At 32.0% G+C, this 23692-nt stretch overlaps 1 pseudogene; it reads left to right on the top strand.

Annotated features, from left to right (window-relative positions):
- Nucleotides 1-15736: 15736 nt before the first annotated feature.
- Nucleotides 15737-23598, top strand: LOC108998777 (annotated as a pseudogene).
- Nucleotides 23599-23692: the final 94 nt, after the last annotated feature.

Genomic DNA, 23692 nt, shown 5'->3' with positions numbered 1-23692 from the left:
GAAAAATATACTTATATTTAATGTTTTTAAGGGGGTTGGAAGTCTTCAATTTTGTGAGCCTTTGCTTTGGAAGGGACGATGACCGGTTGGTTAGTTGGAATGAGTAGCATGCCTGTTTTGAATGGAAGGTAGCCGTTGATATATCATCAACTCTCTCGCCAAATTGCTTGTAGATATTTAATCCTCGCTGTTATTATTATTATTATTATTATTATTATTATTACTGTTTTCTGTGAGACTAATTAACTAGCTCAGCCAATCGCTGAAAGCCACCAATTAACATAATCTAAACCTTTGCAAGTTGTTTCCATCCCAACTATCCTATTTCATTCATGGACAATTCTTCTCATAAGTAGTTATTCACCGTCCAAAACATGCACTTCGCTCACCACAAGTTCTCTGTTTATTTTTAATGGATACTTTTTTGGATTTTAGATAATATATTGACCCACCGATTAGAACAGGATTTTAACACGTCAGCACGATTTATTCCTTGTCAATTTGCTTTCAGATTACAACTTGTAAATATGTAATACTGTCCGTATCATCATGTTTTATACTTGCAGACTGGTCGGTTCAAAGTCGGTTGCTGAAGTTTTTATATGAGCTCAACTAAATAAGGGAAATACTCTAATCACAAAGTGATTATATAAAATTAATTCTATAAATTGATATAACTTGATGTAATTCGTCAAATTATAAAATTATTTTTATTATAAAGTAGATCTAACGGATCAGATGAAGACATCAATTTATATGATTGTTTTTAAGTAATTCTTTAATAGATATAACAGTCCTTACTAAAGAAATACTTGAGGATAAGCGTGGGAATTAAATTAATATTGGGAACATTTGAGGAAGGCTCCATAATCCATTCATTTGATAATTTATTTACCAGGTAATTTGTTAAGTTAGTTAAGATATTTTAAAATACATTTTTAAAATGGGTAAATTTCTCGCACTTCAATCATTTGAAAATTAAGAAAGAAAACTAGCCGAATGCTTTTAATATGCAATACTGTAACCTAAACGTTATCTAGTTGCATACCATTTATTGACTTTCTATTATGAGAAATGTTATTTTATTATTTTTATACTACACACTAATATATAATTTATTGTATATTTAAATAGAATGATAAAAATAACAAATCATATATTAGTGTATATTGTAAAAGATGAGAAGTGAATTTATTATTATTATTATTATTCCGGAATGAATACACGTGAAAAAATAAATAATTTGTTGGAGGTAGCAACAAATTAATATGGTGAAGTTATTTCATGTTCTTTATTGTTCAATGTGCAATTAGCTGTATGCAGGATCACGAGATCTTGTGATGATCTCCAATTATCTCTCTATATGTGTATTATTATTTTTTTATTAATTAATTAATGAATTGACTTATTTATTGATGATCAATGATACCTACATAATATATTTTATAATACATATTTTTAAATAAAAATATTTTTATAAAATAATATTATTTTTATAAAATATTTTACTGAACTATATTTTTATTTTAAAACATAATTGTGTTATATATTGTAAAAATTGAGGTGTATTTATATTTTTTTTTAATTGATTGGTCTTCTGAATTGTTGGAGCTCTGGCAGATGTACGTACAGCTTCTTACCACAGCCCATGCGTGAGTCGTGGTTGGTTCCCGAGAATTTTCGCTTTCGTTTCTTCCTATTTTCTTAGGGGTAGATAGGGGCGTGGAAGTAGCTAAGCTTGTCCTGTATAGGTTATTGCGATTATCACGTTTTGTATGTGCCTAGAAAAAGAAAATCACGATATATATATATATATATATATATATATATATATATATATATATATATATATATATATATAGCTTTGCTACACAACCTCTGCCACACTCCACACTCCACACTTCACACTTTTTTAAAATTTTTAAATTTTTAATTTTTTTTTTAATTTTTTTTTGAGTTTATTCTTTTTAAATTATTTCAAATTTTTTATTCATTATTCATATAATAAATATTTAATAAAAGAAAAAAATAATAATAATTAAAAATAATGTAGAGTGTGGAGGTTGTGTGAATAGTAGGAGGTTGAGGAAATTTTTTGATATATATATATTCCCTGTTGTGATGGGAAAAAGTCCACGTTAACGAAAACAGATCCGGAGTGTGGACCGCTGATCGGTGTAAATTAGATACAAACAATATATACCAGTTTCCACCTTTCACCTTGAGTTAATTTCAAGGCTTATGAATTTATGATAAGAGATTACGAATTTGGTGATAACTTCAGTTTTTCTCACACAACTAAAGACGTAAAAGTCTCCAATTGGAAAAAGTCAATAAATTTGAGATTGAGATAAAAACAAAAACAAATACAAATTAATTTTTTTTAATAAAATTTTTATAAACAATCATTTTTACGTACTTTTTAAATATTCTACTGATATAATTGACTGTAATATTTTTTTTAATACAAAATAAATGTTGAGTTGTGCCACATGCAGAAAAGTGATTGTATGTAACAAAATTATTTTTTTAATGTAGCTCCTACTTTTTTTTTTCGCAAGAAATATACATAAAATAACTGTATATAACATTATCTAAATATATATGCATGTTTTAAGAGAAAAGATACTTACAATCGTGAATTGCGTAACCGTCGCATAATTATTTTGAAAAAAATGAATAAAACATGAGATCCACATGAAAAAAATTAATTTTTTAATAGTGGACTTCACTCTTTTTTAAAGCGATTACGCGGCGATTACGCACTTCACGGTTATATGTAGAATTATTCATGTTTTAATTCTACTTAAAAGTATTAAAATCTATTCATCAAACCAGCAACGTACAATAATAATATTATTATTGGAACTCATCAAGAGCGAGCTAGCTGTATACTGATCGATCTTTAGAGATATGAATCATGAATGCATCTGCATATTGCTTGGTTGGTTTTTTTCTTCTAATTTAAGCAAGACTTCTTCGATCCATTGATGAGCAAAGAGCTGGGAATGGGCAATGCATGTGAGTTTCCCAGCTTGGAAATAATCTCTTTCTCTCTCTCTCTCTTAATATATATATATAGACAGATCAAATCTGCCAGCAAATCCAACCCCAAAAGCACCGACAATATTAATGGTCGGTGGGACTTATGCATGAGTTAGAGATCAATTGAATTCTGTTTTGAAATTTTGATTTCCTAAAATTTGGAGACATGATCATATTAATTTTGAGATTCTGAAGCCTAGCTAGCCCAATAGTCTGAGAAAATAAAACGGGATAATCCAAAAATAAAGTCTAGATCAAAATAATTGGTTAGTATGTCTTTACTTAATTCATTCCATCTAATTATTATAAATTTTTTAAATTTTAAAATAAAATATAATAAAAAATTTAAAATTTTTAAATCTTAAAATAAAAAATAAGATTTTATTAAACTTTTATCTCAACACATTTAATCTCAACTCATTATTCAAACCATCGCTAATATCGATGAGAAAGCAATAAAAACACGAACCCTCCATGTGGCTAACAACACTGCATATTATATATTATAAATGAAAGTCAATAAAACAATTTATAATGGAAATAAACTTCTGCATGCATTGTAATTAACTATTATTATCAACAGAAAAAAGTCAAAAAATAACAACCTGCAATTAAACTCTTAGATTAGCTAGACTTCCTCCCGGATTTAATATTTCAATTTATGGTAAATTATTACACTTCAAATTTAATTGCTACGCCTTTGCCTCTAGCAGCCTTTATTTTATTATTATTTTTTTTTTAGAGGGGTGGTTTTAACCTTTAATTAAGGCCTCGTTTAGTTGTAATACTTAGTTGAGATCAATTCAGTTCAATCTAATTTTAAACTAAATTTAACATTTAAATACTCAACTCTTAAATTACTAAACTCATCTCAACTCAAAACTTCATTACATATGTGATCCACAACTTTTTTCAACGCAACATATCTTTATACGTTGGATCTATAATTTTTTTCAATTTTCTATAAATAGTATTAAATTCATCTTAATATCTAAACACATCTAAACTCATTTTAAATAGGTCTTAAATAACTCACGCTACCTATTCAACTTACTATTATTTATAAAAAACTCAGTTTAACTTAACATCTAAACGGAGCCTAAGACTCCTTTCAAGTCATTCATGATTGTAATAGTACTTAATTAATTCATTCATTTTGAGAACATATTTTTAACTCCCATCGTTTAAGTGATCTTTTATTTTGTCGAAGGACTTCAAGGCCGTTGGATATAAATTTGTGCGCGAGACTATATATATATATATATATATATATATATATATATATATATAAATTCTTGCTAAAAAGTAACTTGGAAATCAAGAAAAACTGCGTCATAGCTAGCTAGTAAAGATGAGAAAGCAAAACAATTTTTATCTGCGACTTTCATTCCCTTTAGTTAGTTTTATTTTATTCGATAGTACTACTTCTTGTCTGAAGTTCTTCTTATGTTTTTGTTTTTGTTTTTGTTTTCTTGGTTGGTGTTTATTTTTAATAATTCTGAGAAACTTGTTGTTATCTGTCGTAATTCGACACTGTTTAATTTATTCTACAATGTTGAAGATTAGGTTCCCTCAAATCAACCACTGCGGTTTGTTGTCACAGGTTGTTGATGAAAAACGTTAGTTCTCATATTACTAGGAAAGTTTAGTGTCGTAACTAGAGATTTGTCGTAACTGGACAGTCTCCATGCATGTTCTAAAGATCAACCACATCATCTTTAAACAAAAAAAAACAAACAAAATGATGAGGATCGATTAGATACCGTCCCAATTGCATGCAGGATGGTCGGGATCGATGATTAAATAAATGGTGGTCTCATCTTATCCTTCTCGGGAGAAAAGACTCCGTCGCATATATTTTTAGCTTGGAAAAAACAAAAACAAAAAATCTGTAATTTCCTTCAATAGCCAGTAGATGGTGTCAAGCTGTTGATGTTGATGGAAACTTGACGTGGAAATTAAAATTTTAAATTGTTGAAATGACAGCGCGCGTCAATTTGGAGAGGGAAAGTCTAAGTGAGAGTAGTAATTTGTGTCATCAATGACCTCAGTTTTTTTAGCCTCGTCCAGGTACGCCTACACGGAATCTGAAACAACTTCATATCCTTCCAATCAAAAGCATTCTCAAACTATTAGGAGAAAGCTACTGGAAAAGAAATTGCATATTTCAACTTATTCCTTTCACACGTGAGAGTTGGTATTTATACCATTATAAGAAAGAAACGTAAAGTAACTAACATGAATTAAAGACTTAGTTACATTAGCTAACTATTTACTATTACAGTAACACGGTAAAGTAAAATGAAAGCAGTAACTATTAACTACAATATATGTGATAGTCCCCTTCAAGATGAATGGTAAATGTTGTGAACATTCATCTTGGATAACAAGAAATGAAATGCAGCATATCCAAGTGGTTTGATAAATATATCAACGAGCTGATGGAAATAAGAAACATGCAAAGTTCTAAGTACTCCAGCTTGTATTTTCTCCCTGATGAGATGACAGTCCAATTCAATGTGTTTGCTTCTTTCGTGGAAAACAGGATTTGATGCAATGTGGATGGCAGCTTAATTATCACAAAAAGTAAAGCAGGCTGAGGATGATGTTGATGAAGATTAGAAAGTAAAGACTGCAACCATGTGATTTCACAAACAGTATAGGCCATAGACCTATATTAAGCTTCTGCAGATGACCTTGAAACTGTTGTTTGTTTCTTAGATTTCCAAGAAATAAGAGAATCACCAAAAAAGATACAAAAACCAGAAATAGACCTCCTTGTATCAGGACAACTAACCCAATCTGAGTCAGCAAAGGCTTTGAGATGAATCTGAGAAGTTGCTGTGAAAAAAATACCTTGTCCAAGATCCATTTTAATGTATTTCAAGATCCTTAGAGCAGCTTGCATATGTGGGACTCGAGGAGAGTCAAGAAATTGACTCAAATGATGTACTGAATAAGTGATGTCTGGTCTGGTATGAGTGAGGTACAGCAGTCTACCAATGAGTCTTCTATAGCTTGTTCCATCCTCAAGTAATTCACCATTAGTTTAGTACTCCAGCTTGTATTTTCTCCTTGATGAGATGACAGTTCAATTCAATGTGTTTGCTTCTTTCGTGGAAAATAGGATTTGCTGCAATGTGGATGGCAGCTTGATTATCACAAAAAAGTAAAGCAGGCTAAGGATGATGTTGATGAAGATCAGAAAGTAAAGACTGCAACCATGTGATTTCACAAACAGTATAGGCCATAGACCTACATTTAGCTTCTGCAGATGACCTTGAAACTGTTGTTTGTTTCTTAGATTTCTAAGAAATAAGAGAATTACCAAGAAAGATACAAAAACCATAAATGGACCTCCTTGTATCAGGACAACTAACCCAATCCGAGTCAGCAAAGGCTTTGAGATGAATCTGAGAAGTTGTTGAGAAAAAAATACCTTGTCCAGGAGCCATTTTAATGTATTTCAAGATCCTTAGAGCAGCTTGCATATGTGGGACTTGAGGAGAGTCAAGAAATTGACTCAAATGATGTACTGAATATGTGATGTTTGGTTTGGTATGAGTGAGGTAAAGCAGTCTACCAATGAGTCTTCTATAGCTTGTTCCATTCTCAAGTAATTCACCATCAGTTTTTGACAATTTACAGCGAGAATCCATGGGAAAACTGGCTGGTTTTGAGCCCAGTAAACCAGTTTCAGATGTTAACTCAAGGGCATATTTTCTTTGACATAGAGAAATACCCTTTTTGGATCGAGCAATCTCCATGCCTAAGAAATATTTGACAGATCCTAAGTTCTTCAACTTGAAATGTGTACTTAAAAAGGATGTAATAGACTCAACAACAAACAAATTAGTGCTAGCCAAAAGTATATCATCAACATATACCAGTAGGGCCACAAAAGAATCATCAGTTTTCTTTGTGAACAAAGAATAATCTGATTTGGATTGAATAAATCCCAAATCCAACAAGGCTGCAGTGAATTTAGAATTCCATTGTCAAAAAGCCTGTTTTAAACCATACAATGATTTCTGCAGCTTACAAACCCGTGTGTCTCCCTTTCTAAGATACCCAAGAGGTGGTTTCAAATACACCATTTCTTTCAAATCACCATATAGAAAAGCATTATTTACATCTAAATGTATTAAATGCCAGTTATGAATAACTGCTAATGATAAGAAGCATCTGACTGTCACCATCTTTGCAACAGTAGAAAAAGTCTCTAAATAATCAAGACCTTCACTTTGAGTATACCCTTTGGCAACCAATCTTATTTTATGTCTCTCAATTGAGCTATCAGCATTAAACTTGGTTTTGTATACCCATTTACAACAAATTGGATATACTGCATTTCATTCCTTGTTATCCAAGATGAATGTTCACAACATTTACCATTCATCTTGAGGGGGAGTATCACAGATATTGTAGTTAATAGTTACTGCTTTCATTTTACTTTATTGTGTTACTGTAATAGTAAATAGTCAGTTAGTGTAACTAAGTCTTTAATTCATGTTAGTTACTTTACTTTCTTGTTCATAAAAGTAACAATAGTATCAACAATAGTTATTCCCATTGATTCAACTTCCTTTTGTTTTTCTTCTTGAATTACTAAAGAAAAAACTTTAGTGATTGGTAGTAATGGATCCATTTAACCCCATGAGAAACATTATAATGTGCTGACGTTGTTGATATTCCAGGAATAAACGTGCAGCACCACAACTACAATTCCGAGATGCTCCACATGTACAATTGGGCATTTGGTTGTAATTAATCAATTCATCCCACAAACATTTAAATTTGCAGTAGTAAACACTCACCGAAGCTTGATCTTGAGATAAAGATGAGAGTTCCATCTGCAATTGAAAAATCCTTGGCCCGTTCCCTTGACAAAATTGATTACGCAGTTCTTCCCACATTTCTCTTGTTGTTCTTGCATAAACAATCGTTTCTCCAATTTCTCTTGATACCGAGTTTAAAATCCAAGATAGAACCATGCTATTACATCTATCCCATACACCGAAGAGTGGATTTATCACTCCATTTACAAAACCTATCTTGTTCTTTGCCTTTAACGCCATCTCTATTGATCTGCACCAACTATGGTAATTATCTCCCGTAAGAAGCTTAGAAACTAAGACAGAACCAGGAGAATCTTCATTGTGCAAATGATACGGATTTTCTGCATTAATCGAAGCAGAGGTTTCTACATTTAGTGAAACAGATTCAGTTTTTGTACTCATCTTGTATTAAATCTTGAACAAATAATCTTGAATCTTGCAGTAGTAGCGGTAGCGATCAGAAGCGAAACCTTAAGGTATCCGCTCTGATACCATGAAACAACTCCAGATCCTTCCAATCAAGAGCATTCTCGAAGTATTAGAAGAAAGCTATTGAGAAATAAATTGTATATTTCACCTTATTTCTTGTACACGTGAGAGTTGGTATTTATACCATTACAAGAAAGGAAAGTAAAGTAACTAACATGAACTAAAGACTTAGTTACACTAACTAACTATTTACTATTACAGCAACACAGTAAAGTAAAATGAAAGCAGTAACTATTAACTACAATATCTGTGATAGAATCATGTGCATGGTGGCCAACACATAGATGTCATCAAAAGTTTCTTCCAATTTTACTTCTTTTTAGCAATGGTTTGGTTAATAATGAGATGTTATTAGATTTTTATTTTTATTTTTAGATTTAAAAAAATTGAATTGTTTATTATTTTTATGTGAGAATTTAAAAAAATTATAATGATGAGATAAGATCAAACACTTTCACTATCTAAACAAGATCTTAATCCTAGCATTTTATATTAAAAAAATTCAATAATTAGAATATTCAATCTCGATTTCCATTAAAGTAAAATAAGATAAATTTATAAATTAAAAGAAAATCCTTAAAAATATATGTTTAGAAAGCTCGATCAATAAAAAAAAGTAGACATATTTTTATTGGCCGGTCTCACTTAATTAAAAATTAATCTCATACAACACATCTTTTATTTTTAATTTTTAATTTCAGAAAATTTTCAATTGGTTGTGCATTTTAGGTTAGAGTCGGGCTACTCTGCCACCTAATATGCTCATTTTAACCGCTAATTGTTTTTGTAATTTTTTATTTTTATTTTTCTATTCATATTTTTTAATATATTTAAATATTTAAAAAAATAAAAATAAATATATCAATACACTTAAAATCACTGACTTAATCAAGTAAAAAAAAAAAAATTCCCGAACAGTCAATTAAAACAGTAAAAATTGATGAGCAAAATAATTTTTTCCTTCAGGTTATTTGCCGTACTTCCTATAGAAGACAGGTAGTACGAGTAATCCAAAAATGGCCAACCCTGTCTGTGGGGGCAACTAACTACTAGCAGTTATCACCTTTGAAACTATCGACCTTGAAAATGCTATCAATTAAACTAATTAATGATCAATTCAGACTCTTATAAGAAGAAGAAATAAGCATATATATATAGGACGTGAAAACACGGATTTAACAATGATCGGAGAGTGAACACTTAACAGTCTTTGCAATTGCCTAACCTGCTTTTCCATCTATATCTAGAAGTATTTGAATTATCTACACATAATTAACATTAATAATATGTACTTGTGCCGTATGGTACATATATATACATTCACAAATATATATATATATATATATTCAAGATTTAGGATTTTTTATAGTACATATGAGATATATATGAAAGTTACATTTTAATTAAAAACAATAAATGATTGGTAAAAGTTAAAAATATGTACATACATTATATTACATGTGTCAAATATATGGAATGATGTCAGAATAGATACCGCGTGCAATGACTTTTTTTATATCTATCGTTCAATCCATCCTTCTAATGCATGCACCTAACAATATATTTACCATCCTACCGAAGTCTATATATATATATATATATATATATATATATACACACACACACACACACACACACACACATAACTAGCTAGCATGTAACATCTACAGTACCCAATTTTCATTAAAGTAGACTGATGGGTGTAATTAACTTATAAGACAGAGTATTCGGTTGTGTTTGGATAGTCCAGTAGTACTGCTATTCAATATTTTTGCTTAATTTTTACTATTTGTATTACTTAATTTTTCACTATTTTTACTTAAAAATTTTTCACTTAATTTTTACTATTTTTATTACTATTTAATATTTTATTATTAAATATAAACTAAACTGACAGATTCTTGCATGCGTAAAACTGACCCATCTCTTATGCAAAGATCCAAATCTTGATTAATCATTTTTTTGTTTGGAATTTAAGAAACCTAGTTATCTGATCATTGAACCAATCGAAATTATTGAACCATCTCATCGATCGTTCATCATGTCACCAATTAATTGCATGGGGCATGCATGTGCATACACACGTGTGTATATATATATATATATATGAGTAATATTACGTATAATCGTAGAGTATATAAGCGTCGTGCAGTCGTTTTAAAAAAAGTAAAATTTATTATTAAAAAATTAATTTTTTTTATATAGATCTCATATTTATTTATTTTTTAAAAGTGATTATATGATGTTTACACATTCACGACTGCAACTATCATCTTTCTATATATATAATTAATCTTTGATGTTTGTAGAGTCTGTTGATTGGGTTATATATATTACGTGTCTTCTAATTAATTAATTTGTACACCCGCGGGATTAGAACCTTTAATTATTCAGGTAGCAAAATAAAAGGAACACACGTTTTTAGGGTATTTTGTTTTTCGAACAATCTACAGCTTATAAAAAAAAAAATTAAGTTTATAAAATGAGTTTAGCTACACTCATCATCCACACACACAATAATTTTATTTTATTTTTAAAATTTTTAATTAAATTTTATTTTATTCTTATTAAATTAATTGAATTATTCTACTTAACATCCATATACACACTTGATAAGAAAAAAAAATATAACGTGTGATTTGTAGAGATAACGAATAAAAGTTTTCTTATAAAATTACAAGGGCCAAAATCAGCATAATTATGCCCTGACCCTCTCAATTAATTAAGGGGATCGATGTACGTTACTTAATTATGCACGGCCAGTACTACATGAAGAGTGAAATTTTGTAAGCCTATTTCTTGTTTCCGCTCGTCCACCAATCAATTCTCTCAATAAATTTGTTATATACACAAAAAAATAATAATAATAAAAATAAACTTATAAATTAATATAGTTTTATGTCATATGTTTGATTTAATTTATTACAAAAGTAACTTCATTATTAATGTGACGTATCTTTGTGATCAAATCATTTCTCTTCTGGTGTGGGAATGATTTTCGAGATGAGATAGGCAAGTTGCTCTTTACAACTAGCAAACCCGAACATGAGATCATTGATCTTATGGAAGTTGATTTTTTGGCTTTGTTAAGGGGTCTGCAGTTATGTTTTCCATTAGGAGTTCATGAACTTCAAGTAGAAAGCGATGCTTTATTGGTTGTTCAAGAGCTTACAAAAGAGTAGTCAATGTCTATTTGGAGAAATGTAGTATTTGAGATCAGGAACATGTTAAAAAGATTTCCTAAAACAAAAATGTTACTTTGTCCACTCATTTTGATACTTCATATATTTTAATTTTTTTAAAATTATTTTATTTACTTAATAGTTAAGGAAGTCATTATTAGTCTATTGATATATTTTTATATTTTTTTAAAATATTTTAAAATGATAAAAAAAATCCGTATAACATTGAAAAAAAATAAAAAAAATTGTTTTTAGCCTAGTGATAAGCTTGAGTGGTGCACTCTGAGCAGCAGAGTAGCACTGCTCTAAAATTGTAGTAGAGCATAGAGGCCGTATGGCCAATGTTGCAGCCAATTGTTTGGCAAAATACTATTCTTGGCATCTACATGACTTAATGGTTTGGTGGAACTATTTTCCTGAGATTGTTTCACATATCATTGAGCATAATGCCCATGTTGTGGTTCTTTTATGATGAATGAAGTTGTTTGCTTTGTTATAAAAAAAAAAAAAAAATCATTTCTCTTCTCTTCTCTTAATTATATTATTTTTTTGAGTAAACAGGTGTCAACCTTCATTAAGAGAAGACTTACAAAGTTGATTTGAAAAAACAAATCAATTACAATCGTTAATAACTCCCCAGTACACTTTCGTGACTGACATGGTCTAGTCTAGACAGTAAATCTCTAAAGACCTAAATCTTCAGAGAAAATACATTATATGTCCACGACAGAGATTACAAAGCCCCATACCCTGACTAAGCAGGATAGGGTATTCTCTTAATTATATTATTGTAAACTATAAATGGATGTCTTAACTCTCTCATTTTTTTACTTTTTTCAAATATTAATTTGTGGTCTGCAATATTATTTCAACTGTCGGGTCCAATATTGTAATTAGATAATAGATCCAAGTCAGAGAATGAGACAAGAAACTGAAAGCTTCCCAAATTAGGAGTTTCCACACTTGCGAATAATGAGTTTGACAAGAAATTAAACAAAAGTTTCCAAATTTATATATAGTAGTAGCTCTTATATATATATGAGTCGATGATCCCTTCCTGGCTGGCCGCCATAATTTTATCCTAGCTGTTTCCGTTTTCCATATAATAAGGAATGGGTCGGGCTAAGATTAATCTCGAGCATTATAAGGGTTGGGCCTAAGTTAGATGTGGCTGAGGTGGCAATTCAGGTAGGCCCAAATTTCCGAATTGGGAGTTATATAATGCATCGGCATCTTTCTTTCTTTCTTTTTCCCTAGACCGTTGGTTGGATTGTCATCTTGCCCTTTTGCGGTGTCTAGTCTTTCTCAACAGCAGAAGTCATCAGTAGATCCACGGATATATCATATCGTCCAGTCTTTTCTTCCTCCACTTGTTTAGTCGTCTTTTGAAAAATTCTGAACGAAAATCTTACACTATATACTTCTACTTAATTAATATGTAATTTATTATTTACATCATTTTAATTTAAATATTTAAATAAAATTAATAAATTACATGTTGATTAGGTGAATGTCTATGGTGTAAGCAAGACTTCTTGTAACCTTTTTTTTTTAAATTTTATTATCCATAAACTATCACCCTTTTTCTACTTTAATTTGCACTAAAAAAATGCTAAAAGCTTCCAATTTGCATCCAAGTGTGTGACATGCATGACAGCTTTTACCATTGTGACTTGCGAGCGTGACCGCATGCATGCTTGCCTAGAAAAGCAAACACAGGTGCTTTATAAGGTACTGCTACGACGTACGTTCCAAATTGTATAAAAACCAAGTACCCCGTGATCATTATTATGAATATGATCGTCCCGTTCCACTACAGCTTTGAAATATACATATCCTTGCCTTTTTTTCATCTTTTAAAATAAAAAGTTAAACCATGTTGGAGGTCTTAATTATTCTTCAGTGCAGTTAACGACTGTCCAGATATTATACCCTGCACGAACAGAAATAGCTAGGCATGAATAAAGGTTCTAGAAGAAAGTCATGCCAATACTAGAGCTTAATTTGTAATCATTTCAATACAACTTTTAGGTCGGTTTAGATTTAGAGATAATTTGAGATGATTTTAGATGAGTTAAATAAAATATTATTATTATTTTTAGATTTAAAAAAATTAAATTATTTATTATATTTTGTATAAAAATTTTAAAAAATTATAATTATGGAATGAGTTGAAGCAACTTTAGAATCAAATGGGGCCTTAATATTTTGCAGCAATTTGATTAAGCTAATGGCTGCGCTACATACTGCTAGCCCAATATACTTGACTCTCTACCATTCAGCGACACACTCTTGTCCGCTCAGTCAGTATCATTTGAATTTTGGATTTTTGTTGTCATCCACGAGTACTTCCTATCACTGTAAAAAAATGGAAAAATCTATTAGAAAATATGATATTATTTCTCCCTTCAATTTCAAATATATAACCGATGTAAAAACGTAATTGTAAAACTTACTACTTGTTCGAAAAATTTAAATTAATGAAAAAAATTAGATTTTATTGTTTAATTTATATTTTAACACCATTAATTAATGAGTGGATCAAATACTTGAAATATTTAATTAAGTTCGATAGAATGTAGAATAAGGTTCAAAATCAGTTACGTTACTTTGATATCATGTAAAATCAAAATCATCACTTGTCTAAAAACTTTTTTTTTTTATACATGAGTGAGAGGTTCGAACCTAATTTTCCTATTTGAAGACCAGACCTTATGTCATCTGATCTAAAGAACCTTGACACTTATTTCAAAAATTTATCCTAATGATAAGATGTAGATTTTACTATTTAATTTAATTTTAAAATTAATTTTTATGAAAATTCTTTTATCACTGACATTATCCCATATGATAGTCCTACAACAAACGAGTTATAATTATCACTAAACGTTGACAAAAAAGACTCCAAGCTTGTAATTGGGCTTTGTTGAACTTTCAAATCCAATCTCTCTTCTCCTTTTATTCTTACCCCATTATTCTTCATTGGGTCAAAGTCTCTATGGGCCCAAGCTCCCAAAGAATTCATCCATCGATGCAATTGCAAGCACGTGAGTCCGTGACCCAAGTCCACTCTAGAAGTCCGAAGCAAGAGAACAATAGATCTGGTTTGGATGAGTTTCTCGCAACATTTCATTTCATCTAATTTTCTTTACAAATATCACTTAAATATAAATAATTTTTAATTTTAATTTTTTACTTTTTCTTTATTTAAGTGAAGTTGGAATAGTGAGTTAAGATGAAAGTTAAAAGTTGAATAAAATATTATTAAAATATTAATTTTTAATATTATTATTATTTTAAAATTTTAAAAAGTTACATTATTTATTATATTTTGTATAATAATTTGAAAAAGTTATAATATTTAGATGAGATGAGATTATTTGAGATCTACTCTAAATTCAAATGGGACTTAATCATTACAATTTTTTTAAACTTTTAAACAAAACATAAATAACAATTCGATTTTTTTAAATTTCAAAATAAAAATTATATTAAAAAATTATCTTATAATAATATTTTAATTTTATAATATTTTTATTCAATTTTCTTAAAAATATAATAAAATATCTTAATTTAAATTATTTCATTATTACTTATAAATTAATTTATTATTATTTATATATTTATCATCTCATCTTAATATCCAAACAATATCAATAAAAAATAAATTAAAATATCATAGCTGACTCGGACAAAACAAATCCAATCCATTATCATTCCACGTCGTTAAAGAGTGTTGTCACTTATAAGTCGCATGAGTCCTAATCAGCCTCACCAACCAATCGATGGACAGAATAACGAAGAATAAATATAAATAAAAATATATTGAAAGTATCTATTTTATATATATATATATATATATATGATATGATATCATTTAGATCAGATATATTTTTAAATAAATATTAAAAATAATTAATTAGAAATAATCACACAATAAATATAAAGTATACACTATTATAATGACTTATCTCTAACATTACACAATAACGAAAGCAACTCTCTCGCCGCTTTTTAAATTTAGAAAATATCCATCATTCTCTTATTCGGAATGGCATTTTATGCAACAAATCAAACCCAGCCCGACACGTTTGCATGTCGATTAGAATTAATTAGTCAATTGAAACTGTCTCCAACATATTGATTATTAATGTTGATATCGACCAGTACACTATATATACATGTAATTCTTAAGAGTTGTGATTGTGAGAGGTTTCTTTGTTATGTTCGTATTGCAATCGCAGGAAGGCCAGTTTCAATCTGTAAGTCTTTCCCTCTTTCGTTTATTGCTTCTACTATCTACAACAGGCTTTTTTGTTCTCTTAAGACGATTCTTTTGTGAGTTTGTTGCCGTGGAGGCGAGTCTTCTATTTTCTTCTCACTGATAGGTTTTGTGCTTGAGGGGTCATTTTCTTTTTAATCTGCTGGTTTGGTCATGAATATTTCCCATAATTGGGGTATTGTTGGTTACGGGTATTCTCCAAAATTGGTCAAATTTTGTGTTAAGATATAAAAATAAATAATAAAATCTACTTGAGATCTCTCCTTGATGCTAGGTGAATCACCCCCAGTTCTGGAAGTTTAAACTGATGGGAAAACGTCGATTATATTATTTATTTTTCTATCATAGCAATGGGTATTCTCCGAAGTTGGTCTAATGTGCGAGTCTAGAAATGCCGGGTGAGGTTCTTTGTTAATTTGACTTTGGGTAGTCTGTACCTGTGTTTATTGGCTGATGATGAGTGGTTTTATGTTGCTTACATTGCAGAGGAGTTTGCATGAGTCTTGAAAATGATGGTTCTGAAGACTTTGTTGCTTCTTCTTTTTTTGAATGCGATTTCCTTTGTGGTGGTAAAGGAGCTCTCTTTGCATTGTAGATTCCTTACATTATGTGGTTATAACTTTCTAAATTATATTCTTCTCTTATTTTGGGTTTGGTTTATATGGCATGCAGGTTGCAAATCCACCAACATGCCCAGCTGGTCTTGATAAGGAATGCGGTGATACAAGTCAATGGAAGGGCGAATTCTTTCCTGAGATTCCCAACATTAAGTATGAGGTAGGGAGAGTTATGACCTATTTGTCCATCCCATGTTCATCTTAGAATTAGGAGGATACTTTCTTATTGTAATGAAAATCGCACTCTAAATCTTGGTTAAGTTTATGAGTCTCTTTGCAACTTCGTTAATCTTAAATTAACTATGCCTAAAATCTATTTGTTATGGAGGTTTACATACAATACTATTTTCTGCAGGAAAATGGAGTCTTCATGACTGTGATAGCAGATGTTTGTATTTACCTTTTATTTTATCTTTTCAGGGCCCTTCTAGCAAGAATCCACTTGCATATAAATGGTACAATGCAGAAGAAGAGATTCTTGGGAAGAAAATGAAGGTTAGCTTTTATTTCCAAATATCATCAAGGTTTGTTAGAGAGACTAATTGTAACACCCCGAGTCCAAAAGTGTGATTAATTATTATTATTATTATTGTTATTGTTATTGTTATTATTTTATTAGATATGTTTTGAGGTAGTAATTTGTTTTGAATAGGATTTCTCTACTATACGCCTCTTTTATCTTTGTGTTTGGTCTGGGAGTTTTCTGAATTGAAATTATCTCTAATTCAAAACACTTCAAAACTCTAATATCCTCTCAAGTGTTCCTTTCTTTGTGGGAGTAGTTTCCAAAGTTTAGTCAAACTTAAACCCCTCCAGGTCACTCACAATAGCTTCCTTCCCCTCATCTATAAACCCACGAGACCCTTAGCAAAAAACCATGAAACTCTCACACACTAGCCACCATAGTAGCTTCGGCAGACAGAGAAAACCACTTCCCAACAGCCACCCTAGCACTACTCTTCATACCAAATCAACCACCTCGCCGAAAACTACCACAGAACACGCCGACGCCCTTCGTTGGCCACTAGAAGAGTCAGGTCACCTCACGACAGCCACAGAACCCGCTGACCAGGCACCTCCCTCTGCCTCGCACTCCCTTCCGAGGTCCCAATCACGTCGCCCAGCCACTCGAGAGCCGTCGTCACCTCAGCCTTCTTCCCTCAGTGAGTTCCATGTTATCGCACGACACCTTCCCTCTCACAACTCCTCTCAGACTTATGTTTACTGCTTTTGATGTTAAGTGGGCCTTGCGCTCTGAGGCCCATTAGGCCTGGCTATTTATTCTTGTAAGGGCTGAACTATCATATGGGCTTTGTCCTGTACTAGGCCCAATCCTTATTCCTCTCAGCACCTTGTATTAGTAGGCCAAATTCCCTTACATAGAGCATTACGACACGTTTCGCTAGGAAATTAATAACGTTTAGAACCTCGTAAGGGTAATGCGCTACAAGTTGGAAATCAGGAAGCAGCGCTAAGAAGTAAATAGTATGATCATATAAATGTATGCTTATTGTGAATATTATTGTCATGTATGAAAATATGATGTGCTTATGATGGTTATCTACGCTACACTAAGAGACAAGCCAAGGTTAGATTCATTTCATGATCTGAGGGAATATGAGATTATGCTTGAATGAATAAATTTGTTTGATTAATTGAATGTTACTAAAAATCGTATGAAAGCAATGAGATATTCATGTAGTAATTCAAGTCAAGTATGCCATGTAATATAATAGCCATATTATGCAAGCCATGTTTATGTAGTACTTAGATTATGTATGCTATGAAATGTCATAAAATATTCAGATCATATTTTGTTATGCCATGTATAAGAAGGTACCATGTTATGTTATGCCATGTATAAGAAAGTGTCATGTTATGCTATGTCATGCTATACCATGTACAAGAATATGACATACTATGCTATGATATGTACAAGAATATGACATATTATGCCATGTTATGCTATGCCATGTACAAGAATATGTCATGTTAGAAATATTCATGAAAACCTAATAAATTTTCATGCATTAAGAAAGTTAAGAAATATTATAGTGCCACGGACTCAAGCGTGGTTAACCATAAGTTAAGTGAAACACGGACCCAAGCGTGTTTCGTATCATGTTATGCAAGTTAAGTGAAACACGGACCCAAGCGTGTTTCACTCCATGTTATACAAGTTAAGTGAAACACGGACTCAAGCGTGTTTCACTCCATGTTATGCAAGTTAAGTGAAATACGGACTCAAGCTTGTTTCACTCCATGTTATCCAAGTTAAGTGAAACACGGACCCAAGCGTGTTTCACTCCATGTTATGCAAGTTAAGTGAAACACGGACTCAAGCTTGTTTCACAAGCTTGTTTCACTCCATGTTATGCAAGTTAAGTGACACACGGACGCGTGTTTCACTCCATGTTATGCAAGTTAAGTAAAACACGGACCCAAGTTGGGTGCGTGTTTTACTCCATGTTGTGCCAGTTAGGTGAAATACAGACCCAAGCGTGTTTCACTCCACGATAAGACAAGATAAACAAGATATTATGCATTCACGATTACATGTTTGGCACGATTATGTATGCTTCCGCTTTTGGTTAATGATTAAAACATATGCTATGTGAGTCTGTGACGATATACGTATGTAAAATCCTTCAGAAAGTCATGTTACGTGTTTGATTGTAATCTATGAAGTTGTAGGTATGTTTTGAAGAGTCTCATAGAAATTAATTGCATATTAGGCAAAAATTATATTTTACAGTATGATGTGCTACTTACTGAGTATTCGACTCATTTTGTTTGTTTGTCTTCTTGTTTTCTTCCATGTCTAATTCTTGCAGATGATGTCTATGATGATGCAGAGCTGGATGGCCAGGAATAGATCTAGTACAAAGACTTAGGAATGAATAAATGATATTCAAACAAGAATTAGATTCCTTTTTATTTCATTCATAGGATTAGTTTATTTTCTTTTATTTTACGTTCTGTTGTTAAAACAATCATGTTCAATCCAGTTTTAATGTTTTGATGAATTTCAATAAATGAGGTATTTCAGGATATGAATCTCTTTACCGAGCACTATGTTATAATTGTTAATAACATCTCTATCCTACGGGAACGGGGTGTTACACTAATGGTTTCTTACAGAAGGTTTTTATGGTGACAGGATTGGCTGAGATTTAGTATTGCATTTTGGCACACATTCCGTGGGACTGGTAGTGACCCATTTGGTGCATCTACAAAGTATTGGCCATGGGAAGATGGAACAAATCCAGTGGCCATGGCTAAGAGAAGAAGTAAGATTGATCTCTATGAGTTCATTTTCTGTTTATGGCATTGATAAGTGTGCAACTGGAAGTAAAACGAATCCTTTTAATGCATAAAACAGTGAGAGCCAATTTTGAGTTCTTAAACAAGCTTTGAGTTGATAGATGGTGCTTCCATGATGGGGGTATAGCCCTTGATGGCAAAACCCTGGAGGTGAGTCATCTTTTAAGGTCAATGTGCTAATCGCATTTGTTCTATTCTTGTTTAAACTAGAGAGAAAGGAAGTATAGGAATTGAAATTGTATTGCTTACTCAACGTGGCATGGCATCAAAAGATGTTGCTCTGAAAATTTTGAAGTTTTGTGTTGTTTCTACTTCTTGATAACATTCAACTGCTCTGACTATACTTTGACAAAAATAGTCATTTGGCATTTTTACCTCTGTCACAGGAAAGTAATGCAAACTTGGATGAAGTAGTGGCCCTTGCTAAGGAGCTTCAGGTAAGTTTATATGAACGAACAGGCCAATTGTCATGTCATTAACTGTGATGTAAGCCACACCGTCATTTACTACATCTTGCCAGGATTAAGAGCCTCCTGACTTTCTGAGGCTTAAATCTCTATGGAGATTACCGTTTCCTTTATTTTATCAATTTGAGTGCATGTACTCATTGACCAAGTGAAACCCTTGATAGTTAAATCATGTGCTTAAAGACATGACCTTCCCTTTTTTGCAAATCACTAAAACCAATATAGAGGAGACTTTTATTATGACTGGATGAGAATCTAGATGATGAAGAGTTTTTTGGAATGTTTTGTGCAATAATATTAATAGTCATTTTAAGCCACACTGATTTTTTATTGTACTCTTTGTAAAGGAGTCCAAGCATACCCAAGCTTCAAGGAACTGGATACTTTTAACCTATAATGGCTTCAAAGATGAAGAAGGGCAAGAAGAAAGATTAAAAGCTTATGATGAATACATTCATCTCTTAACATTTTGTTGTTTTCAAGGCTGTATGTTTGTGCACCTGTTTTGGCAACAGCAAATTACTTTCTTCGATGTCAACTTAGACCTTTATTTATGTTTTACAGCAAAATTTTTTTTTTTTTTAAATGTTGCCCTTGCTGATATGAAGTCTGCCTCATTTAAATGCTTCTATCATGCGACTGTTTAGGGAACCAAGATCCGCCCTCTGTGGGGTACAGCTCAGCTGTTCATGCATCCCCGCTAGATGCATGGTGCCGCTACAAGGTAATTTATATATATGTACGCATGTGTTTATGTAAAAATACGAATATATATCCTAAGTTAAGCGTGCTCTTTCGTTCATGGACTTATATATCAGAGATACTTGGTTTACAGCTCTGAACTAGGTGTATATACATATGTTGCTGCTCAAGTCAAGAAAGCCATGGAGTTGGGTATGTGTGTGTGCATGCCATGCTTATTGCAGAAATTTGGCAGTATGCTTTTCAGTCATGCTTACAATTTTGTTTTTCTTTTATTTAACTTAGATAATTTTTTTTCCCTATGATATTTTAAGGTGCCTTGTTGACTCATTCTACAGGTGACACATTATTTAGGTGGAGAAAATTACGTGTTTTGGGGTGGTCGTGAGGGTTATCAGACTCTTTTGAATACAGATATGGGATGAGAGCTTGATCATATGGTGCGTTCCTTGGGATCTATTCTACAATTATGTCCAATGATACATTTGATCACTTACCCTGTGTCTTGATCTTAATTTGTTTTGATACTACTGAGCCACCAAGTGGTCTTTACTTTATTTTTTTGTAATCTTCTTTTACATATCTTTACTCATGGGTGTTATTTCTCTTATTCTTTATTATTTATCCACTGACAGGCAAGGTTCTTTGAGGCCGCTGTTGCTTACAAGAAGAAGATTGGATTCAATGGTACACTAGTGTTTGATTTATTGCAATGCCGCATACTAGCTCAGTTGTGTTATATCATATACAAAACTAAAAAGCCGATTTTTATTGTCAATTGGGACGGACAGTTCAGTTGTGTTATATATATCTTTTTACTTTTTATTCAATATTTTTGTGTTTGTTGCCATGCAAACAATTCTATAAAAGGAACTTGTTTTTTTTCTTCTTGTGCTTTTTAGGTACGTTGCTCATTGAACCCAAGCCTCAGGAACCTACCAAACATCAGTATGTTTCTTAACTTTTCTGTTTAATTATTATATGGATTGCACTTTCCATTACGCTTACATATGGTAAATATCTCCAGGTATGACTGGGATGCAGCAACAGCTGCTAATTTCCTACGAAAATATGGTCTTACAGGTAATTTAAAGTTTGTTATTCTTGGACTTCATATAATTTAGAACACTGCAATTTTCTTATCTGGAGCTGTTGTCGTTTGCTACAGGTTGGGATACTGATCAGTTTCTTACAGATATTGGAGTGGCAACTCTGGTTATGCTCAGTGTGGTAAAAAATGTAAGTGATAAATGTGTCTTTAATTTGTAATTACAAGCATCAAATTATTTTGATGGATAATGCAATTTCTGCAACTGTTGTTGTTCCTATCACAGGGTGGACTAGCACCAGGAGGATTCAACTTCGATGCAAAGCTGTCAGGCCTTTCTTTCATTTTGTTTTTCTTAAATTTGTGCTTATGGCCACAGTCATCCCGTTTCCTTTTATTTTTCATGATCGATAAATGAATACATTTGACTTCATTTTGATATGTTCCTTCCCTTACTGACATATAGGCGAAGAGAGAATACGGATGTTGAAGATTTGTTCATTGCTCATATTACTGGAATGGATACCCTGGCCCGTGGACTTCGGAATGTTGCCAAGCTGATTGAGGTGATAAACTAATGTTTCATCTATGTCTTTTATGGGCTGGCTGCATGCGTTAATTTTAATCAAACGTTTCTATTCTCTCCTCTAATTTCAAGACTAAATGGTTCTTTTTTATTCTCATAAAACAAAGGATGGTTCTTTAGCTGAGCTTGTTCGCAGGAGATACGAGAGTTTTGACACAGAACTTGGAGCTCAAATAGAGGTAAAATGTTTTCACATCATCCCACCCTCCTCCCCCAATGCCTGTGGCTAATGCATGGTCGCATCCTTCATCAGGCTGGTAAAGCAGATTTTGAAATGCTCGAGAAGAAAGCCTTGGAATGGGGAGAACCCAAAGTTGCTTCGGGCAAGCAGGTATTGGAAAGATAAATTTCTTTTATTGAATTATTTCACGATATTTCAGAACATCCTTCACCACCTCAGAACTGGCGCATATAGAACTAGACATAGTAAAGACTAATAACTGATATAGGTTAGCCAGTGAAAATGGGAGATGGGAGAGAAGAGGCATGAAAAAGAATTACAGAATGAAAATCTCCACTCTCGTAATAGCACAAGTGTAGTCAGTGTATTTACTTCCCATTCAAAATCAACAGTACCATTTAGCATAAAGAAGCAGGAAACTGACGTTTCTTCTTTTTAGTTTCAAGTAATCTTTTGATTTTCTGGTGGATATATCATTTAATTTTCAGGCTATTATTGCTTGGAGTAATTTGTTGTTTTTACCTATTTATTTATTGGAAAATGACTATCTCCATTCGGCCTCAATCTGAATCTATTGTTGCAGGAGCTGGCGGAGATGATTTTCCAAGCTGCACTGTAGAAAACAGCATGAGGGACTGACTCTCTGGTGTATTAGTTCAGAGAATAAGACAGGGAGATGGATGAGTCGGGGGTGGGAATGGGATGATATATTGAGTCTAGGACTCGCCAACTGTCACACAGCGGAAATGATTTTATGATTATTGGTAGATTCGCGAAAATAAACATCCAAACCCACAATATTGAATATACTCTCTCGAATTCAATTACCTAAGATTATTACCTCTTCTCTTCTCTCTCTCTCTCTCTCTCTCTCTCTCTCTCTCTCTCTCTCTCTCTATATATATATATATATATATAAAAGTTCCTTTAA

The sequence above is a fragment of the Juglans regia genome, chromosome 11 (genome assembly GCF_001411555.2).
Source record: "Juglans regia cultivar Chandler chromosome 11, Walnut 2.0, whole genome shotgun sequence".
In the NCBI taxonomy this organism is placed as follows: Eukaryota; Viridiplantae; Streptophyta; class Magnoliopsida; order Fagales; family Juglandaceae; genus Juglans; species Juglans regia.
Note: the sequence above shows the minus strand (reverse complement) of the source record. Positions and strands in the feature narration are given on the sequence as shown.